General features: G+C 45.3%; 2 protein-coding genes across 6 annotated transcripts in view; one reads left to right on the top strand and one right to left on the bottom strand.

Moving 5' to 3' along the window:
* Positions 1–10,376, bottom strand: part of LOC140428434 (glucose-induced degradation protein 8 homolog) — a 56,016-nt gene extending 45,640 nt beyond the window's left edge. Inside the window, exon 1 of one of the 3 annotated variants that reach the window (XM_072514880.1) lies at positions 10,100–10,376. The gene's annotated coding sequence lies outside the window, so the exon portion shown is untranslated. Of the gene's footprint in view, positions 1–10,024 lie in introns of all 3 variants that reach the window. The other 2 variants (XM_072514879.1, XM_072514878.1) reach the window with 2 other exon arrangements.
* A 102-nt stretch (positions 10,377–10,478) lies between these two features.
* LOC140428436 (dnaJ homolog subfamily C member 5) overlaps positions 10,479–19,179 on the top strand; it is a 107,864-nt gene continuing 99,163 nt past the window's right edge. The window contains exon 1 of one of the 3 annotated variants that reach the window (XM_072514881.1): positions 10,479–10,649. The gene's annotated coding sequence lies outside the window, so the exon portion shown is untranslated. The remainder of the gene's footprint in view (positions 10,650–19,179) is intronic. The other 2 variants (XM_072514883.1, XM_072514882.1) reach the window with 2 other exon arrangements.

The following is a 19,179-nucleotide window of genomic DNA, read 5'->3' as shown; positions in this document are numbered from 1 at the left end:
GAATTTTATTTTTGTGACACCAGGATCTCAAATGCTTACCTTAGAATCGATTGCTGCATTAGATCACAGAATAATACAGAACAGAAGGGGCACTTGGGCCCATCGTGTCTGCATGAAAAATACCTGATCTGCCTACCTAATCCCATTTACCAGGACTTGGCCCATAGCCTTGATTGTTATGACATGCCAAGAGTTCATCAAGGTGCTTTTTAAAGGATGTGAGGCAACCCGCCTCTATCACCCTCCCAGGCAGAGCATTCCAGACTGTCACCACCCTCTGGATAAAATGATTTTTCCTTACATCCCCCCTGAACCTCCACCTCTCACTTCAATTTGTGACCCCTTATAACTGACCCTTCAACTAAGGTGAACAGCTGCTCCCTGTCCATGCCTCTCATAATCTTGCACACCTCGGTCAGGTCTCCCCTCAATCTTCTCTGATCCAGCAGAAACAACAATCAAACCTCTCTTCATTGTTAAGTAATGGGTTAAGAGACATTGCAATTAGGTGTCTCATTTATGTTAAGTATCCATTAATTGACACCGATATATAAAGGGGCTTCAGGTGGCCTCTGTCAGGTGATGTACAGTGGGTTTTGGGCAAAGGCTGTTGGAAGGAAATAAATGTGTGTTTGTGAAAAAGGAACAGAATTTTAGACTCTTCATATCACAGCAACTAAAACGTTTAACAATTGGTAGCAGAGGATGGTTGCTGTGTAAATGTGAAGGGTTGAAAGATACAACTTTCCAGATCAAACCAAGGAGTGAGTGAGAAAAGGAAAAAAAAGGGATATATGGCTGAACCGAGGATAAAGATGGCTGGATATGACCATCCTCCCTTACTTTCTGAAAGGGCATTGTACGACCAATGGAGAAGTGCAGTAGTTATGTGGACTAAGGTAACTGCTTTGGGAATGAGAAAACAAGGTATGGCACTGGCTCTTTCTCGATCTTATGACAGTAAAATCCGAAACAAAGTGCTTTCTGAGCTGGAATTGGAAGAGTTAGACTCAGAAGAAGGTCTGGAGACTGTATTACATTATATGGATAAGATTTATAAGAAAGATGACTTGTTAAGTGCGTATGAAGCATGGTCGGATTTTGATAAGTTCCGGAAAATGGAGGATATCTCTATGGAAGACTATATAATGGAATTTGGCAGACTATATAAAAGACTGCAGAAACACAACCTGGAATTTCCACAGTCTGTGTTGGCCTTTAAATTATTTGACTGTGCTAGAGTGAGCAACATGGATAGGCTCCTGGTTTTGACAGGAGTTCAGTTTACTGATAAGGATACCTTATTCGAACAGATGACAAAAGCTTTACAAAAGGTTTCTGGGGAAACATTTGATTCCGATGGCTCTGATGACTCAAATAGGTCAGCCTGCAATAAGGCAGAATATGGAAGATACACTACTAACAGGATGGCAAAATCGTATGGCTACGAACAGGGCTCAAGACTATAGAAGGAGACCGAGACAAGGAAATTATGAAGACAGAAACCAAGTTAGAACCTACAATAGGAAGATAAACCCCAGAAATGCACGGGGCACGATAAATCGATGTTTTTGATGTGACTCTCAATACCATTATGCTTTCAACTGTCCAACTCGTTATGATAGTGTTTGAAGCGACACATGACACAGAAGAGTCAGAAGAGGAAAAAGATAGTGACCAGAAAGAAGGCATTGTCCTATTGACAAGCAGTTTTACGCCGGTAATGAGGGCGTTGGTTGCAGAATCCTTCAACTGTGCTGTATTGGACAGTGGCTGCACATCTACTGTGTGTGGAATTGACTGGTTAAAATGTTACCTGGACTCTTTGAATGCTGAAAATCGTAACAAGATTAAGGAATTTGAAAGTTCCACAAGTTTCAGGTTTGGGGATGATAATACTCTGAAGTCGCTGAAAAGAGTGGTGATCCCTTGCAATATTGCCGAAGTGAATCATTTCATTAGCATGGTTGTTGTATCAAGTGAGATACCTTTGATTCTGAGCAGACCGTCGATGAAGAAAGCACACATGAAACTGGATATGGAACAGGATAAGGCAACAGTTTTTGGAAAGATGGTGGACTTACAATTTACACAGTCGGGACACTATTGTATTCCATTACTGAAATAATATTTCAAGTAGAGTGGTTAAGGATGTGTTAATGGCAGTTGAAAATGGGACTTTAGCTGATAAAAAGATTGTGGTATTAAAACTGCATGGGCAATTTGCACATCCATCTCCTCGGAGGCTGAACATTTTCTTAAAGGATGCAGGGGTAAGGGATGACGACTATACTAAACTGATAGAACAGGTTAGTGACCGTTGTGAAGTTTGTAGGAAGTACAGAAGGACACCAGCACGACCGATAGTAACCCTACCTTTGGCCAGGGATTTTAACGACATTGTGGCCATGGATCTTAAAGATCTGGGATAAAGCAAATAATATATTTTTCGCATTTTGTAGATTTAGCAACTAGATTTAGTCAATCAACGATTGTATGAAGTAAAGAAAAGAGTAATTCTAGATCAAATCTTGGAAAAATGGATAGGGACAGGAATGGGTCCACTGACAAAATTCCTTACGGACAATGGGGAAGAATTTGCTAATGATGAGTTTAGGGATGTGTGTGAAAACATGAATATCAGTTATGAATACGGCTGCAGAAAGCCCATTTAGTAATGGTGTCTGTGAAAGAAATCATGCTGTCAACGATGACATGCTTCGGAAAATTTTGGCAGATCGACCAAATTGCAGGCTAAATTCAGCTTTAGCATGGGCAGTACATGCAAAGAATTCATTGCAGATGGTTGGGGGCTATAGTCCTTATCAATTAGTGTTTGGTAGAAATCCTAAAATTCCGTCCATTTTGGATGACCAGCTTGGGAGGGGACTACAATTAGCTCTGGTTTTGCTGAACATTTAAATGCATTACATCGCAGTCGAAAAGCTTTTTTGGAAGCAGAAGTCTCTGAAAGAATTCGCAGAACTTTAAGACATAACGTACAGTCATCAGATGCCATTTTTCAGTAAGGAGACATGGTATACTATAAAAGAGAGACAATTCTAATGAATGGAAAGGCCCAGGGAAGATCATAGGCATAGATGGCAAAACAATTATTTTGCAACATGGTAATCAAACTGTTAGGGTACATTCATCAAGGATAATGGGTACAGATTACAAATTTTCAAATTTAGACAGAGCAGACAGACATGACGAGGAACCATAGTCATCTGGTACGCATGTGTTACAGAACTATGAGGACCAATTAACTGATATAGACAGGGTTTCTGTGGAGGAACACAACATTTCTGATGAATTAGAACATGCCATTTTTCCGAAAGGGCAACTGCCAGAAGTTGGTACAAAAGTGATATACTTGCCTGAAGGGTCTAGTCAATGGAAGGATGCAACTGTTATTAGTAGAGCAGGGAAGGCCACTGGAAAGTATAAACATTGGTTGAAATGTACAGCATTCAGGGGAAGGAGTCAAGACAATGGATTGGGAAAACAAAGTTCAAAAATGGAGGGCACAGAAACAGTGCCAGTTCAGATAGTACATTGGATAGTGAACAGGTCCGCAGGAAAAGGTCGAGAACTATTGAAAAGACATCCCACAGCAGAAGGGAAAGATCAAGCAGTAGCAGTACAGAATGAGATACCAGGCGGGAGAGGGGACGTAGTTTATCAAGATCGCGGAATATGAGTAAGACTACGAATACTAATAGGAGTAGAAGCCTACATGCACGTGAGATTTTGGAGGTTTCAAATAAATTAGATGAAAAAGTTTCAAAGAAGCTAAACATTAAGAATTGCATAGTTGGAGTGAATTTGGGATATACACGGAAGTACCGGATAGGGGACAAAGAGCTCTATCCCACAGATGGATTTGCACGGAAAAGGTTCTTCCGGATGGAACTTATAAGGCAAAGGCCAGGCTTATGGCAAGGGGATTTGAAGAAAACTTAGAAGATCATGATTTAAGGGTAGATTCACCTACAGCAGGAAAGGTTATTTTAAAGATCGTCTTGGCTCTATTAGCCAGAAAGGCATGGGAATGCAAATCTATAGATATAAAAGCTGCCTTTTTGCAGGGGCATCAGCTCCAGAGAGACATTTTTCTCCGTCCTCCTAAAGAAGCAGCTAACACAGAAGGGGTACTCTGGCAGTTGAACAAATGTGTATATGGATTAAATGATGCATCTAGAGTCTGGTATTTTTCGGTAAGGTCAGTTTTATTAAAGTTAGGCTGTTGCCAGTTGAAAGCAGATCCTGCAATGTTTTACTGGCACTATAAAGGAAATCTTTCTGGTATTTTTATGATACATGTCGATGATTTTTTGTGGGGTGGGACTAGTGATTTTGAAGCTATTGTAATCTCTGGCTTGAGGAAAGAATTCACGGTTGGAAGTCAGGCTTCCGGTGCATTTAAATATATTGAACTGGAAATTGGACAAAGTTAGGGGCAACTTTACGTCAGCAATCTTATTTGGAAAGCATCAGCCCAATAGCAATTAGTCGTGGCCGAGTTTCACAAAAAGACGCAACGGTTTCAAAGATAGAAAAAGAGCAACTGCGAAGTTTAATTGGGCAACTGAACTGGTTAGGTAGACAGACTAGACCGGACGTGAGTTTTGATGTCTTAGAGTTGAGTCCAAAAATGAATGATCCCAAAGTGGATGACATAATAAGAGCAAATAAAGCGTTGGCCAAACTAAAAATGCAGGAGTGTGTTTTGAAGTTCCCGGTTTTAGGTGACAGTAGGCACTTGAAACTCATAGTTTATAGTGATGTGTCCTACGCAAATTTATGTGATGGGGTTTCAAGTGTAGGAGGTTTTATAATTTTCCTTTTGGGGAACAATGGTAAATGTTGCCCGCTTGTGTGGGAAACAAAAAAAATGAGTGTGGTAAAAAGCACTTTGGCTGCTGAGACGTTAAGCCTTGTAGAGGTGGTGGATATGGCCATATTGACAGAAATTTTGGGATTAGGGAATTTGGGTAATATACCTACTGACTGTCACATTGACAATAAATCCCTGTGGGAAAATGTGCACTCTACAAAAAGTGTCAATGAAAAGAGGTTACGGATAGACATCACAAGTTTGAAGCAGATGTTGGACAGAGGGGAAATAACAAATTAAATGGGTCGACAGGAGCTATCACTGTCAGACTGTTTTACGAAAAGAAGGGCGAGTTCACAGAAACTTTTGGATATTGTTAATGAAGGGCGCTTGTTTCTGTGACTGTTTTCTTTTTTCTTTCTCATCCAAACAAAAAAAGGGGGGAAATCATGTGTGTGTTTGAGTTTCTTGAAATGTTGTTTTCACCTCATTTTTATTTTCTCTCCAAGGAAGGGGAGACTGGGTTAATGGGTTAAGAGACATTGCAATTAGTTGTCTCATTTATGTTAAGTATCCATTAATTGACACGGATTATGTAAAGGGGCTTCAAGTGGCCTCTGTCAGGTGATGTATAGTGAGTTTTGTGCAAAGGCCGTTGGAAGGAAATAAATGTGTGTTTGTGAAAAAGGAACAGAACTTTAGACTCTTCCTATCACAGCAACTAAAAGTCTAACATTAATGTTCCATCCCAGGCAACATCCTGGTGAATCACCTCTGCAACCCCTCCAGTGTAATCACATCCTTCCTAGAATGTGGCCAGAATTGCACAGTACTCCAGCTGTGGTTCACCAAAGTTCAATAAATTCTATACAACTTCAACAGGACCTCCCTGCTTTTGTAATCTATGCCTCAAAAGCCAAGTGTCCCATGCCTTTTTCACCACCCTATTAACCTACCCTTCTGCCTTTCGAGATCTATGGACAAACACGCCAAGGTCCCTTTTGTTCCTCAGAACTTCCCAATGCCATGCCATTCATTGAATGCTTCCTTGTCACATTGCTCTTTTCAAAGTGTATCACCTCACACTTTGCAGGATTAAATACCCATCTGCCACATTTCTGCCCATTTGACCATCCCATCCATATCTTCCTATAACCCAAGACACTCAACCTCCCGATTAACCACCCTGCCAATCTTTGTCATCCGCAAACTTAGTGACTAAAAGTCATCTATTTCATTTATATAAATGACAAACAACTGGGGACCCAGCACAGATCCCTGTGGGATGCCACTGGACACTGGCTTCTAGTCACTAAAGCAGCCTCTGTCTCCTGCAGCTAAGTGAATTTTGATTACAGAGCTGTACCTTAGTCCAACTTACATTATTCAAAAATGTCAATGCATCAGATTTAAGGCAAATGGGAACAGAAAGCACACAGGATTAAAATGTCAAATGAACATTATAAATATTATATCCAATAGCATTACTATGTCAACAGTGTGTTAACACAACAGTGTCCCAAAAGGGCGGCACTAGTGGCGCAGTGGTTAGCATTGCTGTCTACAGTGCTGAGGATCCGGGTTCGACCTGCCCTGGGTCACTGCCAATGTGGAGTTTGCACATTCTTGTGTCTGCGTGGGTTCATCCCCAGAACCCAAAGATGTGCATGATAGGTAGACTGGCCACACTGAATTGTCCCTTAATTGGAAAAAAATAATTGGGTACTCTAAATTAAAAAAAATTTTTAAAAACTGTTCCAAGAGTAGCAATAGCACTCTGACAGTACACATGCACCATTTACTAGTTGTAGAGTAAATTTAATAATAGTTTTGATAAAAAATACTCATTTCCTTTTGAAACTCTTGGTTCATTATAAATTCAGAACTAAAAACCAAATTATCAGAACTCAAAGCAGTAACATAAATCATACAAATAATTGCATTGAACCCATCTATGTATTTGATAAAGTGGTCAAACTTCTCTGCCCAGGTTATAAAAGCATTTTTTTAAATGGACTTAGGATGAGAGTACCGCTGGGAAGTCCAGCACGTATTACCCATCACTAATTGCCCTTGAAAAAGTGATGGTGAGCCACTACAATCCACATGGTGTAGGTATGTCTGCAATGCTTTGTTCTGTAGTTGCTTGATACAATCGAGTGGCTTGCTTGGCCATTTCAGAGGGCAGTTAAAAACAAACCATATTGCTGTAGATATGAAGTCACGTGTAGGCCAAATCAGTTAAGGGTGGCAAACTTTATCTTGAAGGACATGACTGAGTGAGAAAATCCATCCATTTCTTTTTGAAAAATTTAGAGTACCTAATTTTTTTTCCAATTAGGGGGCAATTTAGCGTGGTCAATTCACCTACCCTGCACATCTTTTTGGGTTGTATGGGCGAGACCCACGCAAACAACAGGGAGAATGTGCAAACTCAACATGGACAGTGACTCGTGCCAGGATTAAACCAGGCTCCTCGGTGCTGTTTGGCAGCAGTGCTAACCACTGCACTGCCCCTTAATCTATCTGTTTTGTGTTCACTCTTAATGAGATCGAATTTTATGCCTGATTGATTAATTAATTGAATTCTCCAGCTGCCATGGTGGAATTTGAACTCATTCTGTGGAACTAATGCCTCTGGATTACTGGTCCAGTAACATTCCCACTGTTACCGTCCCCTCAACAGTATATTTTCGTCTTTGGATTTTGATGAAACTTAATGCTCAATATCCATCACTGGTCCTCAGTTTTAATCAGTACCTGCATAAACAAGCTTTGTTAAAGAGACAGACTTCATATTGGTGAAATTTTCACCATCTGTCAGTTTAAACTGGTGATTATACTGTGCAAGTTATTGATTCAATCATACCTCAGAAAACTGTGCGTAATCCTAGTCACTGTATTACAGAAAGGATAGGAGGCATTGAGATGGCACAGGAAAAGCCAAACTAAATACCTAGATATAGGCATGTGATGACAGGAGATCCTCTGATATTTCATTCTGGATTAATCTCGGGGAAGATGCTTTCACAATATTCAAGATTCCATGGGAGTTCAGATGGCCATAAAGTTAAATACAGAAAATTGAAGATGCATGGGTAGTTTAAATGTAATTTTTAAAAACGTTATTCTCAGGATGTGGATATGGCTGGTAAATCAGCATTTGTTGTCCATCCCATTTGCCTTGGACACAACTGGGCTCTTAAGAGTCAACCACATTGGTGTGGACTTGAGTCACATACATATCAGAATGGTGAAGGTCAACTGTTTTTCTACCTTAAAAGGACATTACTTTAAGTTGTCTGTGCTATTATTGTGCATGGTCAGCTGAAACATATTTTAGATCCACAAAAAATTGAATTTGGTATTTTAAATAAATGGACACTTAAAACTTCTCCAAACTATCAGCATTAAAGCCCAAACTCAGTTCCACTTGCATGTATATTTTTATTTGCTGTTTTGTCCCGCGTTGTGAGCTTAGAAACATAATTCAATATTTAGAAGGCCAAGTTCTGAAAAATATACAGGAATAGGAACATAGATTTAAGTTTTATGTGTAAATTGGTGTATGTACACCACGGATTAAGCACAGCCAGAAAGTCAAAACAATTCAGCACCTGTGACTCCAAGACAAGTTGAATGTTGTATTCTGAAAGGTGTTACAGGAACCACTCTCTAAGTTTGCACTCGCTTTATTCTTTTATCTCAAATGAGCTGCCTGACAACAATATTTGAAAGCCATAATCAAACCTCCAGTTGTGAGATGATTCAGGACACCTCATGTTATCTCTATCAGTCTGGGGCTCAAAAACAAAGATGCAGAACCAATCCATGGTCCTGTGATGCACTTTCGGATGGACAAAACAGGGCTTGGATATCGAAGGCTTATAAAACGTTATGTTCCCAAAACCAAAATCAGTTTCACAGCTCTCACTGGCATCTCCAAGCGTTTGGATTTGACTTCATTAACATCTCAGGTGGAACATCAGGTTAAAATGAGAGGTGCAGCATCTTGGTTGTTTAACCTTTTTTCGTCCTTACTAGTCCATTACTAAGTCTGCTTTTTTCCATCTTCATATAACCTGTCACACTTTTCCCTGGTTAGCATCAAAGCTCTAATCCAAACCTTATAATCCCAAAGTACAATTTATTAAATACAATTAGCCTCCTCTCTGCACAAATTATAATTCATTCAGAGCCTTCATTACCATACACACCAGTACATCCACATACCTATTCTTGGACTTCATCATCTGTCCAATGATAACCTGACAAATTGATTTTAACACCTTCACCCTCATTCCTGCCTATCTCAGCAATCTCTTCCAACTGTCTATCACATTCCACACTGACCACAATTTTCCTGACCCAGTTTACCAATAGCAGTTTTTACTTCTGGCACTTTCACGTCTTCTTAAATTGTGCTCACCTGAATAGCATTTTATATCTTTCCATAAAAAATGTGTTTGCTTCCAACTCAGTTTGCTGGCCCATCTTTTTTTAAAAAACTTGTATTCACTCTCCCTCACCCCCCTTGGTATTCCACAAAGTATTGGGTTTTTTAGCTCCTAACGAGGGCTGCAGAGAATTTTGTTTGCTTACATTTAAAACGTAGGTACACACAAATAAACCTTTTAAATGTCTACGTTTTAAATAAAAGTGTGTCCCACGACCAAGACCGAAAACCACACAACTCCTGATCAATCATAACATTACGTTTTTCACAAAATACCGTGAATTCCAGAAGGCTGAAATTCTGCTTTACATTTAAAAAAAATGTCTCAACTAAGGTACTGGTGGTCAACTGTTTGTGTTCTTATTTCAAAGAGTCAAATCAAGTCTTAGGATTTCTTAGCACGGATTGAAAGGGGACACATCTGCAACATGCTGTCTCCAAAACGGGAGATTGATTTCCTCAGGAGCCCAAAGGCCGCGTTATTTAATGAAGTTTTGAATCAAACTGCGCTAAAGTAGAGCTCGTACTTCAATCAAGTTCGTTCCGAGCAATGGAAATAAAAGTGAAACGGTTGAGCTGCTTGGTCAGGATTCTGGAGATGGTGGGGGCTGGCTTCGGGAAGTCGCTGCGTCGCCGAGGCCTACGGTGCAGGGGACAAAAAACACACACTTGTCCCACATAAAACAACAACGCCAACAGACACAAGGCCACGGGAGCGCTTCGCTTACTTTCATTTGCACACGACGGGCTCCGAACAATGGGCCTTTCCGGGAAGAGGCTGAATTTTAAACTGGCGAACCTACCTCAAAAAGTGTGGGAGGATTTTGTTTGTGCCCGGAGCCGCAAAGCAGGAACGCTCGCGATCTTTCAATGCAAAAGGTGGGCTGGACGGCGCCGCACGGCTCAACCGAACTTTGCCTCGGCCGCCCCGCACCGGGCTGCCGATTGGTGGCTTGCCGACGGGCGGCGTCCGGCGGCCCGGGCGGATGCGACCTACGATTGGTGGAGACCGCTGTCAATCTTTTGGCGTCACCCGGTTTTCCTTCTCCTCCTTCTTCTTCCTTCTCTCCTCTCCCCTCCACTCCAGAGCGACCGCTTCCCCCGGGAGGAGTGCTGCGCACGCGTGGCTCGGCGTCGCCCGCTTAACGGTCGGCATTGAGGTTCCCAGGATGCAGCGCGGGAGGCTCGGGCGACAGTGAATGGAGTGCGAGGGGCGGGGTAAAGGGAGGAGGAAGTGAGGAGGCGGTGACGCTGTGCAAAAAGGTGAAGCGCTGACGGAAATCTCTTGATATGGTTCATGTGTTGAGAGCCTGAGGAAAGCCGACCGCGAGAGAAGAAAATTTTCATTGAAAGGTAAAAAAAAAAACGGCAAATAAAAAAATCCGGTCACTTTTCTCCCGCCTCGTCCCTGCTCACCTTGCCCTATTGTGCCAGTGTTTTTAGTTGCTCGGGTTGTCGGCGATCCGAGCCATTGCATGATGGCGTTTAGGTCTAATCTGCTGCCGCAGACAGCGCCGTAAATCTGTGCCGCTCAGTGGATCTGGAGAGGATTTTAGTTCGGCAGGCCTATTCCATCTTTTTTTAAACGTTTTTTTCTCTTTCTCCCCCCCCCCCCCCCCCCCCCATTTTGTTAATGTGAATGAAATCTGGAGGCGATGGTGTAACATTGAGGTGATTTTGGTCGGGGAAGGGAAGAGGAGGAGGGAGGTAAATGGCATCAGCGATCGCCAGTCACACGCTTTTCAACGAGGGAGCACCAGGCTTTTGATCAAACGCAGCAGCATTGCAGGGTTTTCTCACGCAACGCAACACGCACACACCAGGAGAATGAACACCGACTGGCTCCTCCTGAACTGTGCCCGGTTTAATTGGGTTACCGTCGGCGGCCATGGCAATTCGGTCACGGTTTCTGGTTATTTTTATTTATTGAGGGTGAAATTCGCACAGTCTCTCTCTGGAGCAAAAATGCGTCAGGGTTGATGAGGAAGTCGGGTACCCCGGGTTCCTGCAAATGGTCGAACATCTGAGTTGAGCAATCAATCCCATGACTCGTGGTCCCAATCCCCGGGGGGGGGGGGGGGGGGGTAGTGGGTGGCAGGAGTTAATTGTTTTTATGCAATGTAACGCGATGCTCCGTTTTATGAAAAAAAAACTCGCGATTTTTCAGATGTGCATCGTATTCAAGAGCCCTTTATGAACGTTTAACACTCTAATGCTGTCATTTTAGTATCTAATGCGGATTCAAGATGACACATTCATGATGCACCTATGTTTAGGATAGTTTGAGAATATGGCGAGAGAAATTGCGTGGCATCTTTTAAGTAAAGCGTGAACAATTCTATATTTGTGGTGCAACTCAGCAATAAATTTTATATCTATAACCAAGTTTTCCTGCTGCAACTCCGAATGATTTTTCTCTGGACCTAGATTGGGACTTAATTGCATTTCCAATGTGTAAAAAGCGGTTGTTGAATTTGAGCAATTTTCATTGTATAAAATGCTGCTGTTAAATTTGAGCAACAGGTTTGTCCCTTTGTAAGGACTGAAGTTTATTCCAAATTGAAGTCTGCAGAAATGCCAAACATAATCAACCAAAAATGAATAGATTTTCGGTTGTGTATTGTATTATTGGTTTTGCTACTGAATGTATGTGTTGCTATGTCATTAATGAAGGCTGTAAACATGTAGAATTCTCTTTTCAGGATTAAATGCAGCAAGTGTAGAATCTAATTTCAATATTATCACATGACCCTAAAGGACGTTACTGGGGTCCATCCTACATATATCAGCTCTTTGAAAGAGTTATCCAATTAGCCTGACTCGCATGCACTTCTGCCATAGCCCTATACAGTTTTCCTTTTCAAGTGTATATCCAATACTCTTGAAAATAGGGCTGAATCTATTTCCACCATCTTATCAGGTGGTACATTCCATACCAGGACAACTTATTGCATTTAAAAATCTCCCTTTGTTCCATTGCTAATCTTGTTGAATCTGAATATGTGAGCTATTGGCCCTCTTGCTAGATAAGTAGTTTCTTCCTATTTATTAAAATCCTTAATTTGGAACACTTCAGTTAAATTTTCCCTTCAACATTCAATGCTGTGAAATAATATTCCCAGTTTATTTAGTCTCTACACATAACTACATAACTGAAGCGTTCTGTTGCTGGCACCATTACAGTCAACCTCCTCTGACATCCTTCTTGTGTAGTGTCCACAACTGATACAGTAGTCCAGCTGAGCTGAACAAGCCAGTAATTTATAAAACTTTAGCATACGATTATAAGAAATAGGAACAGGAGTAGACCGTTCGGCCCCTTGAGCCTGTTCTGCCGTTCAATGGGATCATGGCTGATCCAACATTCTTCACGTCCACTTTCCTACCCTTTCTCCGTAACCCTTGGTTCCCTTATAACCCGACATCCCTCACGTCCACTTTCCTGCCCTTTCCCTGTAATGCTTGGTTCCCTTACTAATCATGAATCTATCTATCTCAGCCTTAAATATACACAAAGACTCTGCCCCACATCTCCGTGGCAAAGAGTTCCAAAAACACTCCACTCTCCAGGGAAGAAATTCCTCCTCAACTCAGTCTTAAATTGACATCCTTTTGTTCTGAGACTGTGCCCCCTGGTCCATCTCCGCATTTACTCTGTTTAAACCCCATAAGAATCCAATATGTTTCAATGAGGTCGTCACCTCTTTCTAAATTCCAATGAGTAGAATCCCAACCTGTTTAACCTTTACTCATAAGACAATCCCTCCATACTGGGGGTCATCCTAGTGAATCTTCCCTGAACCAAAATCTTTCCTTAAATAATGGGACCAAAACTGCTCACAGCACTCCAGATGTGGTCTCACCAGTACCTTGTACTGTTGCAGCAGGACTTCCCTACTCTCATACTCTTAAGGGCCAACATTCCATTAGCCTTCCTGATTACCTGCTGCACCTGTGTGCTAGCTTTGTGTTTCATGTGGACGTAGTCCCAAGTCCCTTTCAGTTGTAGTTTTTCTCCATTTAAGTAAATACTGTTCTTTTGTTCTTCCTTCCAAAACGAATAACTTCACATTTTTCCTACATTATTTGCCGACTTCTTGCCCACTTAATCGATCAATATGTCTTTGCAAACTGTTTATATCCCTCTTGCAACTCACCTTTCCACCTATTTTTTTGTGTAATCTGCAAATTTGGCAACAGTACATTTGTTTTCTTCCTCCAACTCATAATATATATTGTCAACAGTTGCAGAATGGCACTGATCCCTGTGGAACCCCACTGGTTAAAGGTCGGCAACCTGAAAAAAGGGACTACAGCATATTTCTCTCCAGTTTGATAAACAATTGTCACCACTACTCTTTGCTTTCTGTCTACCGCTACTCTTTGCTTTCTGTCTTACCGATCCATGTTGCCACTGTGCCTTTAATCCCATGGGCTTCAGTTTTTGTTATTAAGTGTATTATGTGGCACATTATCAATGACTTTTTGAAAGTTGTATACATATCGTCCATATTACCTTCAACCCTGAATGTTGCATCAAACTACTCAATTCAGGTTTGTTACATATGCTTTGCCTTTAACAAACCCGTATTGTTTGACATTTGACATGTTATCCCAAGTCCTTCTAAGTGTAAATTAATTTTTTGTCCTGGAATATGTGCTGTTGAAATTTACCCCTCTCCAGTGTTGCTCCGAGTAGCCTGTAGTTACTGGGATTATCCCCTTTCCCCCATTTTTTAAGAAGGGTGTCAAGTTTGCAACCCTCCACTCGGCATCATTGCCATCTCTAAAAAGGTTGGATGGTTGTGGGCAGAGTCTCTGCTTTTATCACCTTTCAGCAACCTTGTGTGCATTCCATCTCGACTAGGTAACGTACATGTAGCGTTGCCAACTTTTAAAATATCACCCCATTATCCCTTGTCTAGTGCAATTTCTCCATTCAACTTTTATCGTTAGATTAGACACATTCTTTTTTTTCTGAAGCCCTATGCAATATTATTGATTAGTTTTAAAGACTTTTCTGAATTTTCCTCCTCTTCCTTTACAAAAACAGAATCGATGACTTCTATACTTTAATTTTATATAATCCCTAAAGAGCAAACTTAAGAATTATTAGGTTTGTTGGTGCTCAATTTTAGAAGAAATGTTTATCCTCCAGATTTTTTTTAAAAAATAATTTTTATTAAAGATTTTCATAAAATATCAATAACAAAATGAGAAAGAAAAAAGAACCCAACAGGGTTAAGTACAAAACACAATCTAAAAAAGCAACCCCCCAAACCCCTCTTTCCCCCGCCCCCACCCCCCCCCCTTTTACCTAAATAATAAATTAACATTGACACTCCGACTTAAGACAACAGGTGTATACACCCCCTCAGACCCTTCCAGTGTAAATAACATAAACAAAAATAAAGTAAACCCCCCCACCCCCACCCCCCGAGCTGCTGCTGCCATTGACCAATGTCTATCGTTCTGCCAGAAAGTCTAAGAACGGTTACCACCGCCTAAAGAACCCTTGTACCGACCCCCTCAAGGCGAATTTCACCCTCCAATTTAATGAACCCTGCCATATCGCTGATCCAGGATTCCACGCTTGGGGGCCTCGTATCTTTCCACTGAAGGAGAATCCTTCGCCGGGCTACCAGGGACGCAAAGGCCAGAATTCCGGCCTCTTTCGCCTCCTGCACTCCCGGCTCCTCTGCCACCCCAAATATTGCGAGCCCCCAGCCCAGTTTGACCCTGGATCCTACCACCCTCGACACCGTCCTCGCTGCCGCCCCTCCAAAATTCCTCCAGCGCTGGGCATGCCCAGAACATATGGGTGTGATTTGCTGGGCTCCCTGAGCACCTTACACACCTGTCCTCACCCCCAAAGAACCTGCTCATCCTTGTCCTGGTCATGTGTACCCTGTGCAGCACCTTAAACTGTATGAGGCTGAGCCTCGCGCATGAAGAGGAAGAGTTCACCCTCCCTAGGGCATCTGCACACGTCCCCTCTTTGAACTCTTCTCCCAACTCCTCCTCCCACTTACCTTTCAATTCCACCACCGAGGCCTCCTCCTCCTCCTGCATCACCTGGTAAGTTTCCGAGATCTTCCCCACTCCCACCCACCCCCCCGAGAGCACCCTGTCCTGTACTGTGTGTGGCAGTAGCCGTGGGAATTCCACCACCTGCCGTCTGGCAAAAGCCCTTGCCTGTAAGTACCTGAAGGTGTTCCCCGGGGGGAGCCCGTACGTCTCCTCCAGCTCACCCAAGCTCGCGAACCCACAAACAGGTCCCCCAACTTTCATATCCCTGCCCTGTGCCACCTCGAAAACCCTCCACCTGTTCTTACTGGGGCGAACCGGTGGTTCCCCCGTAATGGGGTCCACGTGGAGGCCCTAACTTTCCCCCCCCCCCCATGCCGCCTCCACTGCCCCCAAATTTTGAGGGCCGCCACCACCACCGGGCTCGTGGTATACCTCCTTGGAGGGAGCGGCAGCGGCGCCGTTGCCAGCGCCCCCAGACTCGTACCCACACAGGACGCCGTCTCCAGCCTCTTCCATGCAGCCCCCTCCATCACCCACTTGCGCACCATTGTCGCATTGGCGGCCCAGTAGTACCCACAGAGGTTGGGCAGTGCCAGCCCCCCCCCCATCTCTACTCGGCTCCAGGAACACCCTTCTCACCCTCGGAGTCCCTCGCGCCCACACAAACCCCATTATACTCCTGTTAACCCGCCTGAAAAAAGCCTTCGGGATAAACACGGGGAGGCACTGGAACAGGAACAAAAACCTTGGGAGCACCGTCATTTTGATTGACTGCACCCTACCCGCCAGGGACAGCAGCAACGCGTCCCACCTCTTGAACTCCTCCTCCATTTGCTCCACCAGCCTTGTAAAGTTAAGCCTATGCAGGGCCCCCCAGCTCCTGGCCACCTGGACCCCCAAATATCTGAAGCTCCTCTCTGCCCTTTTTAGTGGGAGCTCGCCAATCCCCCTCTCCTGGTCCCCTAGCTGAACTACGAACAGCTCGCTCTTCCCCATATTGAGCTTGTACCCCGAAAACTCCCCGAATTCCCTAAGGATCCTCATTACCTCTGGCATTCCTCCCACCGGGTCCGCCACATACAGCAGCAGGTCGTCCGCATAAAGCGACACCCTATGCTCCTCCCCACCCCGCACCAACCCCCTCCAGTTCCTCGACTCTCTCAGTGCCATAGCCAGGGGTTCAATCGCCAGTGCGAAGAGCAGGGGGGACAGGGAACACTCCTGTCTCGTCCCTCGGTGCAACCGAAAGTACTCGGACCTCCTCCTATTTGTGGCCACACTCGCCATCAGGACCGCATATAACAGCCTAACCCACCTGACAAACCCCTCCCCAAACCCGAACCTCTTCAGCACCTCCCACAGGTACCCCCACTCTACCCTATCGAAGGCTTTCTCAGCGTCCATTGCCACCACTATCTCCGCCTCCCCCTCCCTCGCCGGCATCATGATAATGTTCAAAAGCCTCCGCACATTCGCGTTCAACTGTCTCCCCGTCTGGTCTTCATGGATGATTTGCGGCCCTCAATCCTCGTGACTAAGACCTTTGCCAGCACCTTGGCATCTACATTTAGCAAGGAAATCGGTCTGTAAGACCCACATTGCAGGGGATCCTTGTCCCGCTTCAGGATCAAGGAGATTAGTGCCCGGGACATCGTCGGGGGTAAAGCCCCCCGCCTCCCTTGCCTCATTGAAGGTCCTAACTAACAGCAGGCCCAACAGGTCCATATATTTTTTATAGAACGCGACCAGGAAACCGTCCGGCCCCGGTGCCTTCCCCGCCTGCATGCTTCCTAACCCTTTGATCAGCTCCTCCAGCCCAATCGGGGCCCCCAGTCCCGCCACCAGTCCCTCTTCCACCTTTGGAAACCTCAATTGGTCCAGGAAACGGCCCATCCCTCCCTCCCATGGGGGCTCGGATCGGTACAATTTCTCGTAGAAGTCCCTGAAGACCCCATTGATGCCAACCACGCTCCCTCCCCTGTCCTTAACTCCCTCGATCTCCCTAGCTGCGTCCCGCTTACGAAGCTGATGCGCCAGCATCCGGCTTGCCTTTTCCCCATACTTGTAGACCGCCCCCTGGGCCTTCCTCCACTGCACCTCCGCCTTCCTGGTGGTCACCAGATCGAATTCGGCCTGGAGGCTGCGCCTCTTCCTCAACAATCCTTCCTCGGGTTCTTCCGCATACCTCCTGTCTACCCTCACCATTTCCCCCACCAGCCTCTCCCTCTCCCCCCGCTCCCTCCGCTCCTTGTGGGCCCTGATGGAGATCAGCTCTCCCCTCACCACTGCCTTCAGTGCCTCCCATACCATCCCCACTCTGACCTCCCCGTTGTCGTTGGCCTCCAAGTACCTCTCTATACTTCCTCGTACCCGCTCGCTCACCTCCTCGTCTGCCAACAGCCCCACCTCCAAGCGCCACAGCGAGCGCTGGTCCCTCTCCTCCCCCATCTCCAAGTCCACCCAATGCGGGGCGTGGGCCGAAATGGCTATTGCCGAATACTCGGTATCCTCTACTCTTGCTATCAGCGCCCTACTCAAAATGAAAAAGTCGATTCGAGAATAAGCCTTATGGACATGTGAGAAGAATGAAAATTCCCTAGCCCCCGGCCTTGCAAATCTCCAAGGGTCCACCCCTCCCATTTGGTCCATAAATCCCCTCAACGCTCTAGCCGCAGCCGGCTTCCTACCCGTCCTAGACCTGGAGCGATCCAGTGCAGGATCCAACACCGTGTTAAAGTCTCCCCCCATTATCAGGCCCCCCACTTCCAAGTCTGGGATCCCACCCAACATACGCCGCATAAAACCCGCATCGTCCCAGTTCGGAGCGTACACATTGACCAGTACCACCCTCTCTCCCTGCAACTTACCACTTACCATTATGTACCTACCGCCATTATCTGCCACAATGCTCGACGCCTCGAATAACACCTTCTTTCCCACCAAGATCGCCACCCCTTGATTTTTGGCATCTAGCCCCGAGTGAAACACCTGACCTACCCACCCTTTCCTCAGTCTTACCTGGTCTGCCACCTTCAGGTGTGTCTCCTGGAGCACAACCACATCCGCCTTGAGCCCCTTCAGGTGCGCGAACACGCGGGCCCGCTTAACCGGCCCATTCAGTCCCCTTACATTCCAGGTTATCAGCCGGATCGGGGGCTACCCGTCCCCCTCCCCCGTCGACTAACCATCCCCCTCCCCCGTCGACTAACCATGACCCCTCCTCGGCCAGCCACGCGCCCGCACCCCACACCTGGCCCGTTCCCCACAGCGGCATACCCCCGTCTCGACCCACCCCACTCGCTCCAGCTCCTCCTTGATCTTAGCAGCAGCAACTCGATTCCCCCCCCCCGGGCTAGGACCCACCCTAGCTGGTTTACTCCCCCCATTGCACTTCCGCAAGTCCGATGACTCCTGCTGACCCCGGCCAGTCCCGCCTCCCCTTCGACTCCTCCCATTGTGTGGCACACCCTCCTCTCCCGCTCCCCATTCACAGGCTCTCCCCCTCCGTTCTAAGCGCGGGAAACAATCCTCGCTTCCCTGCCCCCCCCCCCCCAGTCTTCGGCGCGGGAAAAAAGCCCGCGCTCTCCACCTACCAGGCCCCGCCACCAACCAAATCAGTGTCCAACCCGCCCCATCCACCCTCCCCAACCCGGAAGAGAAAAAGAAACCCAAAACAATGCAAAGGCCCCCCCCCCCCGAACCAAAAATAGGCATAACATATCCACCGCAGTCCCCAATCGCCCATCCCGACCCTCAGTCTGTGTCCAGCCTCTCAGCCTGAACAAAGGCCTATGCCTCCTCCGGAGACTCAAAATAATGGTGCCGGTCCTTGTAGGTAACCCACAGTCGCGCC

Source organism: Scyliorhinus torazame, chromosome 8 (genome assembly GCF_047496885.1).
Source record: "Scyliorhinus torazame isolate Kashiwa2021f chromosome 8, sScyTor2.1, whole genome shotgun sequence".
NCBI lineage: Eukaryota > Metazoa > Chordata > Chondrichthyes > Carcharhiniformes > Scyliorhinidae > Scyliorhinus > Scyliorhinus torazame.
Note: the sequence above shows the minus strand (reverse complement) of the source record. Positions and strands in the feature narration are given on the sequence as shown.